Genomic DNA, 15,511 nt, shown 5'->3' with positions numbered 1-15,511 from the left:
AGGATAGCAAATTCTGCTAATTAGCAGAATTTGCTATCCTTTCCTATCATGCTGTGGGCCGCCCATCGCTGGGCAAGGCTGCCCAGCATGCTGACCGCAGCCTCTCCCCCCCCCCCCCCCCCCCCTCAACAAGCAGAAATTGCGATCATTTCGCAATTTCTGCTTGTTATCAGAAACAGGAGTGCCGCCGCCACGTTCTTGATCACGGTGGCTACCTGTGATGTCACGCAGCAGCCATGATCTCGCCCCCAACACGCCCCCATTTGCCTGCCTCCACCCCCCGTTCACGCTGCACCGCCCCCGCAACACTCCTTCTCCTTCCTGGAAATGGATCATTGCACGCCCCCTCCCCCAGCGCCGCCACTGCCTCTGTCTGATTGACAGGCAGCGGCGATCACATTTTCTGCGTTCCCCCCCACAGAAAGTGCAGCTTGCGCCCATGGGCCGATCATAAAAATTACGTTGGATCGCGATTTTCGGTCCAACTTGAATTAGGCTAAAAAATGCTAATGACTAACAATAATACAGGTTTGGGTACAAGGTATATGATCTTTATACCAGATTAAGCTCTTATCACATCACATATTAAACAGTTTTACTTCCCCCAATATATACAATTTATGTATAATGTGGGGGGAATGCACAGATATCCTCCTCAGTTATTTCTTAACAACTTCTAGTCCACCAACTTGTATAAGAATAGTACAGTAGTTTGAGAAATATTTACCCTTTATTGGGCCTAGAATGCTGACATCTGGGAAAACAGATGAGAAAACAATGAGCGTCGAACATTGAATGATTATCAACAGAGTTGATTGGATGAGTGTCTGTCCAATTAGTGATGGTGACAACTTTTAATGCCTTTTATTGACTTCCTCCAGCTGTCAGCCTATGCATCATTACTGAAAGCTGAAGCTGTATAGGCAGGGGTGAATTTAGTGATCAGGCTGCCCCTAGGCATCCCCCATCACGTCACTTCCTCTTTAATGCTGGTGCCATTTCCGATGTCCCCACACCACCACAGCAACCACAACCTCATCCCCCAACACCTCATGTACAATTTACTGCCCATTGCCCCCCACCCCGCAAGCTGCAAAATAAAAAAATAAAAAGTCATAATGACACAAAAAAGACTATTCGCGCCAACGATGTACATAAAAATGTAAAACGTAAAAATTATTAAAAATTATAAAAGTTTTAAGAAACAAGAACAACATTTAAAGGAAACTAGATGTAGCTTATCTGTAATGCAGGAGGTCATTAGGGGATGTCCAAAGTGTTTCGTAATATATATACAGGTTGAGTATCCCTTATCCAAAATGCTTGGGACCAGAGGTATTTTGGATATCGGATTTTTCCGTATTTTGGAATAATTGCATACTATAATGACATATCATGGCAATGGGACCTAAATTTAAGCACAGAATGCATTTATGTTTTATATGCACCTTATACACACAGCCTGAAGGTCATTTTAGCCAATATTTTTTATAACTTTGTGCATTAAACAAAGTGTGTCTACATTCACACAATTCATTTATGTTTCATATACACCTTATATACACAGTCTGAAGGTCATTTAATACAATATTTTTAATAACTGTGTGTATTAAACAAAGTTTGTGTACATTGAGCCATCAGAAAACAAAAGTTTCACTATCTCACTCTCGCTCAAAAAAGTCCGTATTTCGGAATATTCCGTATTTCGGATATTTGGATATGGGATACTCAACCTGTATATATATATATATATATATATATATTGATAAAGTTTGCATAGACAAAATGCATTGGCCATTCACTAATGAATTCCTGCATTACAGATAAGACACATCTAGATTCCTTTATATGTTGTTCCTGTTTCTTATAACTTTTATATATATATATATATATATATATATATATTGTATAGAGGTTAACACCCTCAAGCATAAAATGATTAACTGTCTCTCACTATTAAATTACATGTGGATTTTCTTTTTAATAAATTGAAGCAAGCAGCTAAAATCATGTAGTTTAGGCCTTTTTTTTATTCCTACAGTATCATTAACCTCAATAACATTAATTGACAGTAATTTCCAGTTAATTTTGGAGTATGTATGTCATGGAAGGCAGGTAAAGGATTGATTGATTGATTGATTGATTGATTGATTATGTTAAACGATTGATTAGAAAAGTAAAGATAATTTGTTCATCTAGATGACTTTTGATTCCAAAAATTAAAAATAGGGATAGGCTAATTTGGAGTTTGCAGTTCTGCTGCAACTATGAATTTTTTTGGCTTCTCTTTTTCTGAAATACAGGAATACACCCCACAAGCGCAACCAGACAGGCAGCCTATGGTACAGACACATGGATAACCTTAAACACAAATAAAAATGCTGATAAAGGAAATAGTGTGAAATAACCAATGGCAACAAACCATAAATAAACGGAATAAAAACAAAGTACTTCTCTCTTGTACCTCTTGATCTCAATACATTTTTTTGTGCATAAGGGGAGAAAGATAAAACACAACATTGTGTAATATTGGCACAAAAGATAATTAGATTTAGTAAACATAAAATAAATTAGCATTGCCTTCTGAGGAAGAGCTACATTTGCAGAGGGTGCAGAAATGGTGGATGGAAACTTCTCTATCAGTATGTCAGAAATGTCAGACTCACACATAGCTAACAAGGACACCCCTAGCCTCTCCTCAGGGATTCGTGAACATGCAGTTTGTTTCTTCCGCCTTAGTTTTCTTTTGGGCACTAATTTGTATGTTTTATAGGTGACACCTCTACCTCTTTTATTTAACTTTGTGAAATGTTTAGATTTCAGGTGCCCTTTCTTAAACTTTGTGTTCCCTGGACAACCTTTAGTAGATGTTAAAGTACTATCATGACTGACAGCAGTCACAGCACTAGTACTGGACTGCTGCTCCTGCTCTTCTATCAACTGATCCATATCACAACACTTTTAGTAATGGTTGCTCCTACTGAACATTGGGCCAGATGTATTAACCTGGAGAAGGCATAAGGAAGTGATAAACCAGTGATATGTGCAAGGTGATAAAGGCACCAGCCAATCAGATCCTAACTGTTAATTCACATATTGGAGCTGATTGGCTGGTGCCTTTATCACCTTGCACATATCACTGGTTTATCACTTCCTTATGCCTTCTCCAGGTAAATACATCTGCCCCATTATTTTTTTAAGTACAGTTCCTGAACAACACACGTTTTATTTTTTCAACACTGCAGTAATTAACGGTGGAATCTACTGAACATTACTCACCGTGCCTTAACCTGTCCTGAACAGACACATTTTATTTAATTATTTTATAATTATGATTTTCCTATCACTGGCACAATCACAGTGCTGCAGCCCACAGCCTTCACCAATGAAACTGACACAGTATCCCTAAGCTCTTCATCTTCACTGACAGTCACACTGCAGCACTCAGCCCTTCATGAATGACACTAACAGTGTGATACAGTCACAGAGAGTGTTGAAACCCACAACCCTATGTCACTGATGAAGATGATGACACTGAAACAGTGGCCCACAGCTGTTAAACTGCAACACACAGCCCTTCACTGATATTCGCTGACCCTGTCACAGACAGTGCTGCAGTCTGCAGCCCAAGTTCACTAATGACACTGAGTGTGGCACAGACTAGTATCCCACAGCTCTTAGTCACAGTCACAGTAGCACTTAATCCCAGTCACAGTAGACTCCCTGCAGCCTATCCCACACACTCTTCCTATGGTGTTCTGTGTGAAATGATGCTCGAACCACAATGGAGGGACTTTTATCAAATCCAAAACATGTGAGATCCAATGCCAAGAGGATGATGTTTTGTCTCATTTTTTAATCCAAGCCTGGTGGGAAAAATCGAGACTGGGAAACCGGTAGTTCAGGTGGTTTCGGCTTCCTTGGAAACCGAACCGCACATCTCTATTTAGAATATAATCTTTTGCAGGTTGGGCCCTATCTCGTTTTGTTTCTTTGTGTACTTATATAATCTATAGCCTGAAATTATGTATCCACATAAAGCTGTGAGCTATAGTCTTATTGTGTCACCTTTGTAATAATGTAACTTGTATATGTATGGCATTACAGAACTCTGGTGGAGCATTATAATGAAAGATTATAATCATAATCAAAATATACTACTACTACTAATAATAATGTCAGGACCGGCCAGCCTATTCTGCAGATACATCAATCTGAGAATCGCCACCAGTGATTTAGGGTTACCTCAGCACAAGTGGTTACTGAAAACCCAGTTACTGCCAACAGCAGAAGTCCCTGAAGTGATACCACACTAGGTAAGGTTTTGTTTTAACCATCATACAGAATTATTAATTGCACAATCATGCTTCATTCGTATCTTTGGCCTCACAGGCTCGTAGATTCACCAAGAGACATGGAGAATATGGTAGAATTAATTATCTATTAATTCCAACAAAATAATCCAAGGTTTGATTATAACAAAAATATGATTACAAATATGGGCAGAAATACAGTACATTAATCTCAGAAACCTAACACTTACGCAGAAAACTTAGGATTCTCATGTGGGGGACTTCACACTGGAGCTTCAAGATTAATTTCTCAGTGCATGGCTAAATCCCCAAAAGACAATGAATGCTGAGCTTTGTGGGAGAGGTGGAATTATACTGTTTTGCAGCCCTACTCCTGCCTCCCACCTTTGTGTGTTTTAACTAGCTCACTGCTGGACACTGGACATACAAGGGATCATGTCCTCTCAAGTATTTTGATCAGTAGCTAGGGGAGGGGGATTTAGCCCAGATAGGGGCACAGACATTCCATCCTCTTTAAGAGTTATTAATGACATTCTCCTTTCATTTATAACTCCTGGCCTAGCATGACCAGGTCTGGTTGTTTGAGGATAAAGGATGCAGTTTTCCACCCCCAAACATTCATAACTGGTACAAGATAAGAGATTGATATTTGTTCACTGAACATAAATTTCTCCCCCACCCCATTTCCTGTGATAAAGTTAGGTTGACTTCAGGACACAGCTTAGCAGCCATGTTGTTCCATTTTAATGAAATAAAAAACATCTTTTACATACTCTTACATAAGATACAATTCTGATACTGCTGACAGTGTGTGAATGTCACATCTCAGTCACAAATAATAATAATAATAATAATAATAACAACCATTTAATGGCAAATTGGTACCGCTACTTTTTTATAGGTTCTGAATCTGATGTTTTCAGCTACTTTAGTTGCTAATAGTGTAATACAGTGGGGTTGGTGGGTATGTCTAAGTGGTTATCACAGGGGTTGGGTGGCTATGTGACAGACCTTTCCCATGAAATGTTTCTCCCCATACCTTGTTCTGTTGTACCTTGCTCAAAGAGGTAGGATAAATTGATATGAAACAGGAGTGAGATAGCAATTCCAAGAGGATGTCTTTTTATTAAGCCTCAATAAACTCTTGGTTGTGGATAATGATTTGTTAATTGGCACAAAATATTAAATAATCACAAGAAGAATAAGGCATAAAAAGAAGATAAAGAGAGTAAAATTGACTACAGTTTAGAGATGAGCGCCTGAAATTTTTCGGGTTTTGTGTTTTGGTTTTGGGTTCGGTTCCGCGGCCGTGTTTTGGGTTCGAACGCGTTTTGGCAAAACCTCACCGAATTTTTTTTGTCGGATTCGGGTGTGTTTTGGATTCGGGTGTTTTTTTCAAAAAACACTAAAAAACAGCTTAAATCATAGAATTTGGGGGTCATTTTGATCCCAAAGTATTATTAACCTCAAAAACCATAATTTACACTCATTTTCAGTCTATTCTGAATACCTCACACCTCACAATATTATTTTTAGTCCTAAAATTTGCACCGAGGTCGCTGTGTGAGTAAGATAAGCGACCCTAGTGGCCGACACAAACACCGGGCCCATCTAGGAGTGGCACTGCAGTGTCACGCAGGATGTCCCTTCCAAAAAACCCTCCCCAAACAGCACATGACGCAAAGAAAAAAAGAGGCGCAATGAGGTAGCTGTGTGAGTAAGATTAGCGACCCTAGTGGCCGACACAAACACCGGGCCCATCTAGGAGTGGCACTGCAGTGTCACGCAGGATGGCCCTTCCAAAAAACCCTCCCCAAACAGCACATGACGCAAAGAAAAAAAGAGGCGCAATGAGGTAGCTGACTGTGTGAGTAAGATTAGCGACCCTAGTGGCCGACACAAACACCGGGCACATCTAGGAGTGGCACTGCAGTGTCACGCAGGATGTCCCTTCCAAAAAACCCTCCCCAAACAGCACATGACGCAAAGAAAAAAAGAGGCGCAATGAGGTAGCTGTGTGAGTAAGATTAGCGACCCTAGTGGCCGACACAAACACCGGGCCCATCTAGGAGTGGCACTGCAGTGTCACGCAGGGTGTCCCTTCCAAAAAACCCACCCCAATCAGCACATGATGCAAAGAAAAAGAAAAGAAAAAAGAGGTGCAAGATGGAATTATCCTTGGGCCCTCCCACCCACCCTTATGTTGTATAAACAAAACAGGACATGCACACTTTAACCAACCCATCATTTCAGTGACAGGGTCTGCCACACGACTGTGACTGATATGACGGGTTGGTTTGGACCCCCCCCAAAAAAGAAGCAATTAATCTCTCCTTGCACAAACTGGCTCTACAGAGGCAAGATGTCCACCTCATCTTCACCCTCCGATATATCACCGTGTACATCCCCCTCCTCACAGATTATCAATTCGTCCCCACTGGAATCCACCATCTCAGCTCCCTGTGTACTTTGTGGAGGCAATTGCTGCTGGTCAATGTCTCCGCGGAGGAATTGATTATAATTCATTTTAATGAACATCATCTTCTCCACATTTTCTGGATGTAACCTCGTACGCCGATTGCTGACAAGGTGAGCGGCGGCACTAAACACTCTTTCGGAGTACACACTTGTGGGAGGGCAACTTAGGTAGAATAAAGCCAGTTTGTGCAAGGGCCTCCAAATTGCCTCTTTTTCCTGCCAGTATAAGTACGGACTGTGTGACGTGCCTACTTGGATGCGGTCACTCATATAATCCTCCACCATTCTATCAATGTTGAGAGAATCATATGCAGTGACAGTAGACGACATGTCCGTAATCGTTGTCAGGTCCTTCAGTCCGGACCAGATGTCAGCATCAGCAGTCGCTCCAGACTGCCCTGCATCACCGCCAGCGGGTGGGCTCGGAATTCTGAGCCTTTTCCTCGCACCCCCAGTTGCGGGAGAATGTGAAGGAGGAGATGTTGACAGGTCGCGTTCCGCTTGACTTGACAATTTTGTCACCAGCAGGTCTTTCAACCCCAGCAGACCTGTGTCTGCCGGAAAGAGAGATCCAAGGTAGGCTTTAAATCTAGGATCGAGCACGGTGGCCAAAATGTAGTGCTCTGATTTCAACAGATTGACCACCCGTGAATCCTTGTTAAGCGAATTAAGGGCTGCATCCACAAGTCCCACATGCCTAGCGGAATCGCTCCGTGTTAGCTCCTCCTTCAATGCCTCCAGCTTCTTCTGCAAAAGCCTGATGAGGGGAATGACCTGACTCAGGCTGGCAGTGTCTGAACTGACTTCACGTGTGGCAAGTTCAAAGGGCATCAGAACCTTGCACAACGTTGAAATCATTCTCCACTGCACTTGAGACAGGTGCATTCCACCTACTATATCGTGCTCAATTGTATAGGCTTGAATGGCCTTTTGCTGCTCCTCCAACCTCTGAAGCATATAGAGGGTTGAATTCCACCTCGTTACCACTTCTTGCTTCAGATGATGGCAGGGCAGGTTCAGTAGTTTTTGGTGGTGCTCCAGTTTTCTGTACGTGGTGCCTGTACGCCGAAAGTGTCCCGCAATTCTTCTGGCCACCGACAGCATCTCTTGCACGGCCCTGTCGTTTTTTAAAAAATTCTGCACCACCAAATTCAAGGTATGTGCAAAACATGGGACGTGCTGGAATTGGCCCAGATTTAATGCACACACAATATTGCTGGCGTTGTCCGATGCCACAAATCCACAGGAGAGTCCAATTGGGGTAAGCCATTCCGCGATGATCTTCCTCAGTTGCCGTAAGAGGTTTTCAGCTGTGTGCGTATTCTGGAAAGCGGTGATACAAAGCGTAGCCTGCCTAGGAAAGAATTGGCGTTTGCGAGATGCTGCTACTGGTGCCGCCGCTGCTGTTCTTGCGGCGGGAGTCCATACATCTACCCAGTGGGCTGTCACAGTCATATAGTCCTGACCCTGCCCTGCTCCACTTGTCCACATGTCCGTGGTTAAGTGGACATTGGGTACAGCTGCATTTTTTAGGACACTGGTGACTCTTTTTCTGAGGTCTGTGTACATTTTCGGTATCGCCTGCCTAGAGAAATGGAACCTAGATGGTATTTGGTACCGGGGACACAGTACCTCCAACAAGTCTCTAGTTGGCTCTGCAGTAATGATGGATACCGGAACCACGTTTCTCACCACCCAGGATGCCAAGGCCTCAGTTATCCGCTTTGCAGTAGGATGACTGCTGTGATATTTCATCTTCCTCGCAAAGGACTGTTGAACAGTCAATTGCTTACTGGAAGTAGTACAAGTGGGCTTACGACTTCCCCTCTGGGATGACCATCGACTCCCAGCGGCAACAACAGCAGCGCCAGCAGCAGTAGGCGTTACACGCAAGGATGCATCGGAGGAATCCCAGGCAGGAGAGGACTCGTCAGACTTGCCAGTGACATGGCCTGCAGGACTATTGGCATTCCTGGGGAAGGAGGAAATTGACACTGAGGGAGTTGGTGGGGTGGTTTGCGTGAGCTTGGTTACAAGAGGAAGGGATTTACTGGTCAGTGGACTGCTTCCGCTGTCACCCAAAGTTTTTGAACTTGTCACTGACTTATTATGAATGCACTGCAGGTGACGTATAAGGGAGGATGTTCCGAGGTGGTTAACGTCCTTACCCCTACTTATTACAGCTTGACAAAGGGAACACACGGCTTGACACCTGTTGTCCGCATTTGTGGTGAAATACCTCCACACCGAAGAGCTGATTTTTTTGGTATTTTCACCTGGCATGTCAACGGCCATATTCCTCCCACGGACAACAGGTGTCTCCCCGGGTGCCTGACTTAAACAAACCACCTCACCATCAGAATCCTCCTGGTCAATTTCCTCCCCAGCGCCAGCAACACCCATATCCTCCTCATCCTGGTGTACTTCAACACTGACATCTTCAATCTGACTATCAGGAACTGGACTGCGGGTGCTCCTTCCAGCACTTGCAGGGGGCATGCAAATAGTGGAAGGCGCATGCTCTTCACGTCCAGTGTTGGGAAGGTCAGGCATCGCAAACGACACAATTGGACTCTCCTTGTGGATTTGGGATTTCAAAGAACGCACAGTTCTTTGCGGTGCTTTTGCCAGCTTGAGTCTTTTCAGTTTTCTAGCGAGAGGCTGAGTGCTTCCATCCTCATGTGAAGCTGAACCACTAGCCATGAACATAGGCCAGGGCCTCAGCCGTTCCTTGCCACTCCGTGTGGTAAATGGCATATTGGCAAGTTTACGCTTCTCCTCCGACAATTTTATTTTAGGTTTTGGAGTCCTTTTTTTTCTGATATTTGGTGTTTTGGATTTGACATGCTCTGTACTATGACATTGGGCATCGGCCTTGGCAGACGACGTTGCTGGCATTTCATCGTCTCTGCCATGACTAGTGGCAGCAGCTTCAGCACGAGGTGGAAGTGGATATTGATCTTTCCCTAATTTTGGAACCTCAACTTTTTTGTTCTCCATATTTTATAGGCAGAACTAAAAGGCACCTCAGGTAAACAATGGAGATGGATGGATTGGATACTAGTATACAATTATGGACGGACTGCCACGGTTAGGTGGTATAAAAAAACCACGGTTAGGTGGTATATATTATAATAATAATACAATTATGGATGGACGGACTGCCTGCCGACTGCCGACACAGAGGTAGCCACAGCCGTGAACTACCGCACTGTACACTGGTTGATAAAGAGATAGTAGTATACTCGTAACAATTAGGATGACACTATGACGGTATAAAGAATGAAAAAAAAACCACGGTTAGGTGGTAGGTATATAATAATAAATAATACAATTCTGGTCGGACGGACTGCCTGCCGTGTGCCGACACAGAGGTAGCCACAGCCGTGAACTACCGCACTGTACACTGGTTGATAAAGAGATAGTAGTATACTCGTAACAATTAGGATGACACTATGACGGTATAAAGAATGAAAAAAAAACCACGGTTAGGTGGTAGGTATATAATAATAAATAATACAATTCTGGTCGGACGGACTGCCTGCCGTGTGCCGACACAGAGGTAGCCACAGCCGTGAACTACCGCACTGTACACTGGTTGATAAAGAGATAGTAGTATACTCGTAACAATTAGGATGACACTATGACGGTATAAAGAATGAAAAAAAAACCACGGTTAGGTGGTAGGTATATAATAATAAATAATACAATTCTGGTCGGACGGACTGCCTGCCGTGTGCCGACACAGAGGTAGCCACAGCCGTGAACTACCGCACTGTACACTGGTTGATAAAGAGATAGTAGTATACTCGTAACAATTAGGATGACACTATGACGGTATAAAGAATGAAAAAAAAACCACGGTTAGGTGGTAGGTATATAATAATAAATAATACAATTCTGGTCGGACGGACTGCCTGCCGTGTGCCGACACAGAGGTAGCCACAGCCGTGAACTACCGCACTGTACACTGGTTGATAAAGAGATAGTAGTATACTCGTAACAATTAGGATGACACTATGACGGTATAAAGAATGAAAAAAAAACCACGGTTAGGTGGTAGGTATATAATAATAAATAATACAATTCTGGTCGGACGGACTGCCTGCCGTGTGCCGACACAGAGGTAGCCACAGCCGTGAACTACCGCACTGTACACTGGTTGATAAAGAGATAGTAGTATACTCGTAACAATTAGGATGACACTATGACGGTATAAAGAATGAAAAAAAAAACCACGGTTAGGTGGTAGGTATATAATAATAAATAATACAATTCTGGTCGGACGGACTGCCTGCCGTGTGCCGACACAGAGGTAGCCACAGCCGTGAACTACCGCACTGTACACTGGTTGATAAAGAGATAGTAGTATACTCGTAACAATTAGGATGACACTATGACGGTATAAAGAATGAAAAAAAAAACCACGGTTAGGTGGTAGGTATATAATAATAAATAATACAATTCTGGTCGGACGGACTGCCTGCCGTGTGCCGACACAGAGGTAGCCACAGCCGTGAACTACCGCACTGTACACTGGTTGATAAAGAGATAGTAGTATACTCGTAACAATTAGGATGACACTATGACGGTATAAAGAATGAAAAAAAAACCACGGTTAGGTGGTAGGTATATAATAATAAATAATACAATTCTGGTCGGACGGACTGCCTGCCGTGTGCCGACACAGAGGTAGCCACAGCCGTGAACTACCGCACTGTACACTGGTTGATAAAGAGATAGTAGTATACTCGTAACAATTAGGATGACACTATGACGGTATAAAGAATGAAAAAAAAACCACGGTTAGGTGGTAGGTATATAATAATAAATAATACAATTCTGGTCGGACGGACTGCCTGCCGTGTGCCGACACAGAGGTAGCCACAGCCGTGAACTACCGCACTGTACACTGGTTGATAAAGAGATAGTAGTATACTCGTAACAATTAGGATGACACTATGACGGTATAAAGAATGAAAAAAAAACCACGGTTAGGTGGTAGGTATATAATAATAAATAATACAATTCTGGTCGGACGGACTGCCTGCCGTGTGCCGACACAGAGGTAGCCACAGCCGTGAACTACCGCACTGTACTGTGTCTGCTGCTAATATAGACTGGTTGATATTTAAAGAGATATTAGTAGTATACAACAATACTATACTGGTGGTCAGGCACTGGTCACCACTCCTGCAGCAAAAGTGTGCACTGTTAATTAATATAATTGTACTCCTGGCTCCTGCTAACAACCTGCAGTGCTCCCCAGTCTCCCCCACAATTAATTATAAGCTTTTAATTTATACATTGATGACTGTGCAGCACACTGGGCTGAGCTGAGTGCACACAGACTGAGTCACACTGTGTGACTGACTGTGCTGTGTATCGTTTTTTTTTTCAGGCAGAGAACGGATATAGCAGAGAGAAGTGAACGGATATATTATATTAAATAAAAGTTAACTAGCAACTGCACTGGTCACTGACTGTGGTAAACTAACTCTGTCTGCGACTCTGCACAATCTCTCTCTCTCTATCTAATCTATCTCTATTCTAATGGAGAGGACGCCAGACACGTCCTCTCCCTATCAATCTCAATGCACGAGTGAAAATGGCGGCGACGCGCGGCTCCTTATATAGAATCCGAGTCTCGCGATAGAATCCGAGCCTCGCGAGAATCCGACAGCGTCATGATGACGTTCGGGCGCGCTCGGGTTAACCGAGCAAGGCGGGAAGATCCGAGTCGCTCGGACCCGTGAAAAAAAACATGAAGTTCGGGCGGGTTCGGATTCCGAGGAACCGAACCCGCTCATCTCTACTACAGTTCACATCACATTGAATCATTCAAAAATGCAAAAGACAATTGAGTCACAGATATTGGCATATTGTAATCACAGTCTCTAATGTGGTAATGAGAACAGTACTAAAAAAAACATACTTTTCAATAACAGTTCACTAACCAAGTTTTAATCTTCATAGGCAATTAACGTTGAAGCTCTTTTTAAATTCTGAGGTGCCACAACATTGCAATGGGGGAAATGGGCACACAGATACACAAGTAATCCTGGGTTGTAGGAATGGGGGTCATTCCGAGTTGATTGTAGCTGTGCTAAATTTAGCACAGCTACGATCATTTTCCCTGACATGTGCGGGGGGGGGGGCATGTCAGTGCCGCCCCCCCCCCCCGCACAAATACAAAAGCATCGCACAGCTGCAATGCCTTTGTATTTGAGGAGTAACTCCCAGCCAGTGCAGCTCCTGCGGCTGGCCGGGAGTTGTGTGTCACAGCTGCTGGCCGCAGCGGCTGCGTGAGACACCGTCACCCCCCCAAAGGTCTGGCCACGCCTGCATTGTCCGGACCGCACCTACTAAACGGCAGCTTAACGCCGCTGTTTAGTCCCCTCCCACCCAGCTACCGCCTCTGCCGGCACATGCGTAGTTCCGACCCGAACGCTGCGCTGCGACAAACTGCAGTGAGCGATCGGGTCGGAATGACCCTCCATGTCACTATATCTCTGTCCTATTAGAAAGCTAAGGGATTGTAGGGTCTCTGAATAAATGCAGCTTACTTGGTAATAAGGGTTTTTTGGCAAATAAACTCAGTATCTGTCTCTATATAGCAAGGGTGGGGAACCTGCGGCCCTCCAGCTGTTGTTGAACTACACATCCCACCATGCCTTGCAAAAGTTTTAGCATGGCCAAATAGCAAGACTGTAGCAGGGCATGCTGGTATGTATAGTTCAACAACAGCTGGAGGGCCAAAGGTTCCCCACCCCTGCTATATAGAGTAACTCACTTTTTTCTTGCATAAATAACTCAGTCTCTTCCAGGAAAAATAACTCCCTTTTGCTTGCATAAATAACTCTTATTTCCCAACAGTGGGGTAAATTTACTAAGGTGGGAGTTTTTCTTAGAATTGGTGATATTGCCCATAGCAACCAATCCGATTCTATCTATTATCTTCTAGAAGCAGATAACTGTTACGTAGAATCTGATTGGTTTCTATGAGCAACATCACCAGTTCTAAAAAAAAACACCTTACAACATTTACACCAGTGTTTAAGCATGAGGTGGTTGTCTTTGCTATTTTCCAACAAGGACTGACTTTCAAGATGTTGTGCTATGCTGTCTGTGCTCTTTATAGTGCACAGCATGTGACAAACTGAATACTGGCGCTGGATGTTTGGTTTGCCCATGGTTCGTGTTAATATCAGTCTCAATGTACTCACTCAGAAGTTTGTGGTAGAGGTATTCACTGTCTGAACCTGTTACAGTGGTAGCTCCCTATACAAGATGGCCGCGGTGTCCGCGCCTTTCACTAGGCCTGTCGATGTCTGGTCTCCCGGCTGCGACATCTCACATTCGCTCACCTAGCTCTCATCAGACTGCACATGTGCAAACACCCATTGCTGGTCAGAAATCCCACGGATCCCTCTCCCATAAAATTTTGAGATCTGCAGCCCATATACTATTGCAGTGACAATTTTGTTAAGTGCAAAAGCAGGCTGATTTGGCTTTTTAAAACTCTGCATTAAATTACGACTTTTGCTAAATCAGAGCTCATTAGAGTATTTAGTTCAAATTTCCAGTAGCATACATACCATTAGCTCATAACATTACTTTCCCGCAGTCTTCTCACCAATGTCATACAGTACATGGTATAAAGTATGAATGTGTTTTCATTTAAATCTTCATTAATCTCCCCTTTTATCCATAGTTATTATGTCAAGAAAATCTTATACAGTAGATCCATACTGAGATGAAGCATATTAAGGAGCAACAAAGTTCATGTGTGTAAACAATTTGACTACAGCATGTGAAATGTGCTAAAAATAAATAAATCTGTAGCATAATATAATCCCTGAAGGAGTAATCTACTCTACAGATGAAGCGGACATGTGTTTATTTATTGCCTTACAGTCTGGCTGCGAGCAGTGTTCTTATTTTATCACCTACATAGCAGAATTAGAGACCAGCAACTTGAGGATGATGTTCAGCTGCTTCATCCCAGAGGAATAGAACCTATGACAACATGGTAAATAAATATTAAATATACCTGCAAACAAAATTAAAACAAGTTAATATATATTTTTCTTAGAAAATATAGAGGATTATTTGCATAATAGTAATTAGCTGCTAACACCTAAGCATGCCAGAATCGTGTACTCAGATTGCACCTCACCAGGAGAATGGTAATTGAGCCAGATTCAGAGTTGTACTGATGTTTTCACAATTGTGTGATTATTGGTGAACTGCACATGCAACACTATCGGAGCGGCAGCAAATGCAGGAGTCTCTAAACTGTTTTTGCGGCATGTGTCATCAGCCGACTGCGATCCTGTATGCAGGAATCTTGTCTCAGTTGCAGCGGCTATTCTGAGTGATCATATACTTATTCAAGGAGTCTATTTTTTTTTTTGTATCCATACTGTGAACGTGTACACAGTGACGGACAGCTGTGAAGGCTCCAGTGGGCATCTCTATACAAATCCCATTGGCTGTTATAAGAGCATATTTTTCACAAATCACAAGTCAAAAACTGTGTCTGTGGCAACATTAGTGAACAACCAGAGGTTAAAGTGGGGGAACGGGGTGGACTAGTTCCACCTCCTACATGGCCCTGCACAGTAATTACAACAGAAAAGCTTCATCCACCACCTACATCAATAGATGATACAGGTGGTGCTGATGAGCTGCAGCGGCCTCCCTATTCCTCAGGTCCT

This window comes from Pseudophryne corroboree, chromosome 2 (genome assembly GCF_028390025.1).
Source record: "Pseudophryne corroboree isolate aPseCor3 chromosome 2, aPseCor3.hap2, whole genome shotgun sequence".
In the NCBI taxonomy this organism is placed as follows: Eukaryota; Metazoa; Chordata; class Amphibia; order Anura; family Myobatrachidae; genus Pseudophryne; species Pseudophryne corroboree.
This window is presented reverse-complemented; position numbering follows the sequence as displayed.